The sequence below is a fragment of the Apium graveolens genome, chromosome 11 (genome assembly GCF_009905375.1).
Source record: "Apium graveolens cultivar Ventura chromosome 11, ASM990537v1, whole genome shotgun sequence".
In the NCBI taxonomy this organism is placed as follows: domain Eukaryota; kingdom Viridiplantae; phylum Streptophyta; class Magnoliopsida; order Apiales; family Apiaceae; genus Apium; species Apium graveolens.
Window position 1 is genome coordinate 157,198,804 of NC_133657.1, and position 6,250 is coordinate 157,205,053.

At 33.9% G+C, this 6,250-nt stretch overlaps 1 non-coding gene across 1 annotated transcript; it reads right to left on the reverse strand.

The window, feature by feature from the left end:
- Positions 1–5,930: 5,930 nt before the first annotated feature.
- Positions 5,931–6,037, reverse strand: LOC141699618 (small nucleolar RNA R71). Its single transcript, XR_012566060.1, has one exon. It is a non-coding gene; the product is annotated as a small nucleolar RNA R71 (small nucleolar RNA).
- Between the last annotated feature and the right edge of the window lie 213 nt (positions 6,038–6,250).

Below are 6,250 nucleotides of genomic sequence, written 5' to 3' on the forward strand. Positions count from 1 at the left end.
ACCTGCTTTAAAATCATGGTTCGGGTCGTAAAACGTTTAAAATGAAAACTATGAATGCAAAATAACATATCTGAAAAATACCTTAAAAATACCGGAAGGACACAGAATGCACGTTAACAAATAGCAATTAAGGTTTGACAGATAATTCCACAAAAATGACACATTAACACACATAATTTATTATAAATATGATATAATACAGACGTTCCCAGATGTTACATGCAACTACATGAATGCAACTAAATGATCTAAAATGCAAAGATCTCAACTATAATAGTGTATGCCAAGTCAGCAATAACCTTCAGTTCATGCACCAAGTTTAGATATATCAAGCTCACACACAATATCACCATTTAGTAAACACAAGTACAGAGTGTGCGTGTGTGCTTAGCTTAACAACATGCTCTCTAATGAACCAAGAATAAAGACACACAAGTTTCAACATGACAAGTCATGTGAGTTAATAGCTCCCAAGTTGAGAACTAGAATAGATCTTAAATACTTCGTTACTTAGCACTAGCCATCATTCAAGGTTAAAAAAGGATTTCTATTTCTTCTTTATTCATATAATACTACTATATAACCATATATAGTTTTTTATATGCTCGGTCCAAGGTTAGGTGGCTCCTCTGTTCAAGTGAGTTACGACCGCCATAAGACTTCACAAACTTGGTCTAAAGGTTGGTTGGCTCCGCAGTGTAAGTGAGTTACGACCGCCAAAAGACTTTGTAAACTAAACTGTACACGCATATATATTTAAGTGGCTTATTTAACTGTGTAATGGTCGAGATCCCTAAAGATTTATGCACTAATACCCATGTAGCGAGCGTTGGGTCAGCAATCCCTAACCATAAAAGGCTTTAGGTTACTAGGCACAAAGTCCCCTCAAACTTAATTACTCGAGTATTAATGAGCTCAACCTAGTCAATCACACCACATTTTTTTCGCGTGTACTTTATTGATACTATTAATACATCTATATATTTTTTTTCTTATTTTTATAACTTTTTTAAAGATATTTACACCTCATAGTTCCCCCAAACTTAAGCGTTTACGTACTAAGCTCAAAAGGGAATTGTCAAGATTCTAATCATCAAGAAGCGGCAACCCCTATAGAAACAAGAATATCTAAGTTTCAATTCAAGAGCATAATAAGAGTGTGTTAAGAAATAAGTTCTGCACAAGTGACACTACACATGTAACATCTTTAGCATGTGATCATAGCAAGACAATTAAATATAAGGTACACATAATATCACCATTGGTCACCAACTTGGACTACTATTAACTTGAGATAATGATATGATATGCAATACAATGTAACTAACATATATGTAACTATATGATACAATGTAATATATTTGTACTATCTTACAAGGCTAGAATTATTTTTAAGATTTTTTAAGATTTTCATTTTTTTTTGTTTTTTTAGATATAACACTATAACACAAATCGAGCTCACCCCCACACTTAAATGGGTCAATGCCCTCAATGATACAATAACTAATAATTCTACAATATAAAAGAATGAAAGAAGTACTCCCCTATGCATATGCTTGAAGTGTCGTGATCCATAACAAGCTTGATTGAATCTATGCCATCGTAGCACTTGTTTTGTTGATGTAGTTATGTTGAATGAGCATGCGAATCAACTGCACGAGCATGTCAATCCATTGTGTGATCATGCTAAAACCTTCATTCATATTCAAAATCATTCTTAACACCTGAATAACTTGACGTGTACATACAACCAACATTATCAATGTGGTGAAAAAGCAAATAAATGCACATATCTATGAATCAGTATTAGAATTGGGATGTACAAATATATCTTAGATCCATAAAAATATAAGAAACTTTTTAGGATCTACACTTTTTCAAGTGACTTAAAAAAATCAAAGTAGTTAGAAAAGTCGTCAGAATAATCATCATAAATACGACTCAAAAACTCCTCCCAAACTGGATCCCTATATTCCAAAGCAATATTTTCCATTTCATCAATCTTAAATTCCTCCTCAATTTTAATTGGACACTCATCAACTTTTACCTCATCTACCAATTTATTAAGCTCAACAACATTATCTAGATTTGGTAGAATTTTAATTGCATCCAAATTATCATTATCACACATGTGACTATATCAACTAAACAAGTAGTCTCATCAAACACAAAATTATCATCAATTACTAAACAAGAATCATGGATTATTGGAAAATTGACACAAGGAGGAACTTGAAGACAACCATCATGCATTCCAAGTTGAACTTCCATAATAAAACTATTCCTTTTAGCATTCTCCTCATACCAACCTATTGATTCTACTTCACATGAAATATCACTTTTATTAGAAATCTCAAAATTTGAGTCATCAAAGTGTTTAAGAAGTCCCAAAGAAAGTAAAGAAGGATTAGAATGACTCAAACTCTCATCAACACCATTGCATACATATGAATCATCATGGTATTGATTATAAAAAGAATATGAAAAATTTGTGCCAGGAGGATATGGAGCATAATATGAGTTATAACAATCGAACGAGTTCACCTGATACACATTAAAATCCTGAAAAGAATTAAAATTTTGATATCGTTCTTGATTGCTGATGAAATCTTGAGCGTTATCCCAACCAAAATTGTTAACCATGTCGTCTCCTCAACTCAAATCTTTACGTTGTCTACCTCAAAGAAACCTGTAGACACACAAAAGAAAAATAAAAAGAAGGAAAAAAAACTATATACAGAGATAAAATCCAAACTACAAGAAACAACTCAAAATCAATATTGTTCCCTTCCCCGGTAGCGGCGCCAATTTGTTGATGTGTATTTTTAAAAGTTCATTCTTGGGGAAGGACTAATATCAACACCAATTTCAAGTGTTTTATCTCTTACAATTCAGAAGTGTGGAGAATAATTTATGGATGCGTGTAATTAACAACTAATTAATCTAATAAATAAATAAAACTATATAATAACTATGAGAGAAAACAATCCAAGAATCAGGATTCTTCAATGGCTATCATGAATGTCTAATTTGTGTTATTATTTTGTTAAAAACAATCCTTCAAATGTTTATAAAATCCTCTCCCAAAGTAGATTATAGTGCCTACAAGTATCTATTGAACGCCACTCCCATGGTCATACAAAGTACAATTATAGACTATTAAAATCCAAGGATTACAAGTTTCACAATTCTCATATCAATCTCCTGATCTAATACTTAAATTGTGTCTATCATATCATGTACTAGAATTACAACTCCTCTCCTGATTCGTTATGACTCCTAAAGATTCAATTAGAAGTTAGCTACTCCTCTAATTGTATAAAGCGCTCAATGACAAATTGACAATAACAAGAAAATCACAATATAATCAAACAAACATATTAAGATAATAAATACTACCCAACTCTTGGATTAAGGGATTAACTACTCATGATATATGAAGAAAACAAATATATATTAAAACCACAAATCATGAGTTAAGAATTTGAATACAGAGATTACAACTTGAAAAGTTCCTTTGAAATCCGGACGAATCCCTTCGCTCCTTCTCCCAATCTCGCTCTCTAGTTGCCTCTCTCCCTTCTCTCTTAAGAATAATGGATATCTCTATTATATTCTCCTTAAAACCCTAATATATATGTTTATATATACTTGGATGGGATTTTAAAGGTCATACAAGGTAACTAAAAGAGAATTCAAAATAAGTTGGGAAAGTTATTTGATTACAATTTTCGTCAGGTTCAGGCCCTGAACCTCAACCTCAGGTCCTGAGCTTTATTAAATTTCCGCCACTGCTCTGCTGAGGCCCTGAGCCTCCAAGCTCAGGTCCTCAGGTACATTCTTTTTTTTCACTGATTTCTTCAGGCCCTGAGCCTCCCAACTTAAGTCCTGAACTCCTCTAAATTCTTCTGTTATCATATACTCTTCTCTTTTGCACCTTGTTCTTCCATAATTTCCTATAAACATGGAAAATTAAGACTTAGCATCCATCTAAGTTAAATAACAATTAGTACTTATTATTTAGGACTAAAGTATCACAAAACAAGGTTAAAAGAAGTATAACATATCATGACATATCTATAAATTGGTCATGTATCAAACCTCTTATAAAATTTTGAGTAACATCTTTTATGATATTTGCAATCTTGTATATTAATTCGAGTTTGATAGCGCGCCCGCGCTGGGATAGCGTGCGGCCGCGCCGGGTCGAATTTTGAGATTCCTGATTTGATTAGAATACTGATCTGCTGGACTTTTGGATTGATTGGGCTGCTATATAAAGACTATCTAAAGACGTTTTTTATAACGAGACTAAAGAGAAGACTGTGAGAAGACCTAGGAGCACAATTACAATGAAGGCGAAGAGGATCTAGTTTATTCTTGTTATTCTTTGTTTAAGTTATAATCTTGGATGCTAATTTTCTTGTTTGTTGAATCTATTACTCTGGATTACGTACTTTGATTAATTATTCAGTTTTATAAAGACTTAGTTTATTATACCATGCTTTCATCGGAACCCACGGTGATGATGAGTTCGGTTATGAACTAATCGTTATCGTGGGGTTCTAACGGATTTACTTATGGATTTTAATAGTTAATTTATTTTGATACCTTAATGTATGGTAATTGTATGATATCCTAGTATTGGTTGTGCTTATTCGTCTTATGAGCGTCGCGAACTTATAAGATAGCGTGTTAATCTCTAATGAAGCGATAATGAATATAGAGGTTTAGAACTTGCCATGCTAGCATAGGTTCATGTATTTGTTATGCATGATTCGTAGGTAATTTTAACCATCTTACTTGCCCTATGTAATCAAGATACATTAAACCTTTGTGTTGTCAAATTCTATAGACATATAGGGTCTCAACATATTTGGTGTCTATTCAGATTCTATCTCTTTTGTGGATATCTGGTAGTAGGGTATTCGTACAATGAAAGTTGGAGTTTACTAGTTTCGTGTTATCTGATTAGAGTCATCACCATTGCATGCTAAGGTTAAGAACAATTACTTTGAATGAAGTATTTAATGAAGTTAGAATCCCATGTTTATCTCATATAGTAAATCAACCTCAATTCTCTTAGTTATTTGCATGTTATTTAATATCTTAGATAATAAAAAATCTCAACTTTTTATTATCTTAGCATTGAATAATAACCTTACCATTGTTGCATAAGTACATTAATTGAAATTAACCTAAACCAGTCTCTGTGGTAACGAACTAGAAAGAATTCTATATTACTTACGAATACGTATACTTGCGTGAATATTAGCGCGTGTTTTCTCCCTAAAAAGTTTTTGGCGCTGCTGCCGGGGACTCGGTGTTAATTTTTAGTTTATGTGTTTGTCATCAGTGGTCGTTAAGGTTCACTGACTCGGATATTTTACTTAATTGTTTGCTTGTTGCTTTTTCAGGTACTCTAAAGAGCATGTATGCTAACGCGTTCTCGATCTCGCAAGAGAACACTGGATAAAGCAGAGGAAGTAGTTGAAGAAGATTTTGTTGAGGAGAAAGTGGAAGAAGAAGCTCTAATCATAATGGGAGAACCAGAAGAGAATCCGAAGGCGTTGATGGATTATTCGAAGCTAAAGATCAATGACATTCAGTCTAGAATTGTCAGGCCATCCATCGCAGCTAACACCTTTGAAATCAAGTCGAGCACGATTCAGATGATACAAAATTCAGTTCATTTTGAGGGTTCTCCTATAGAAGTCCCCAACATGCACATCAGAGATTTCATCAAGATCTGTGACACTTTCAAGTTTAATGGAGTTTCTGAAGATGCTATTAAGTTGAGGCTTTTCCCATTCTCTCTAAGGGATAAAGCTAAGTGCTGGTTGCATTCTCTACCACCAGGTTCCATCACCAAATGGGAGGATCTTACTCAAAAGTTTTTGACTAAATTCTTCCCTATGGCGAAGACAGCTGAAATCAGAAACACACTTACTCAGTTTGTGTAAAAAATTGGAGAATCTTTGTGTGAGGCTTGGGATCGCTACAAGGAGATGCTTATGAAGTGTTCTCACCATGGGATCCCTGACGGGATGATCATTAATTACTTTTATAATGGGTTGGGTGCAACTTCTAGACCCATGCTTGATGCAGCATCAGGAGGAGCCTTATGGGATAAAAGCTACGATGAAGCTTATGAGTTGATTGAACCGATGGCTGCTAATGAATACCAGAACCCAACTCATAGAATGCCTCAAAGCAAGGTAGCATGAATTCTGGAAGTGGATACAGCTAC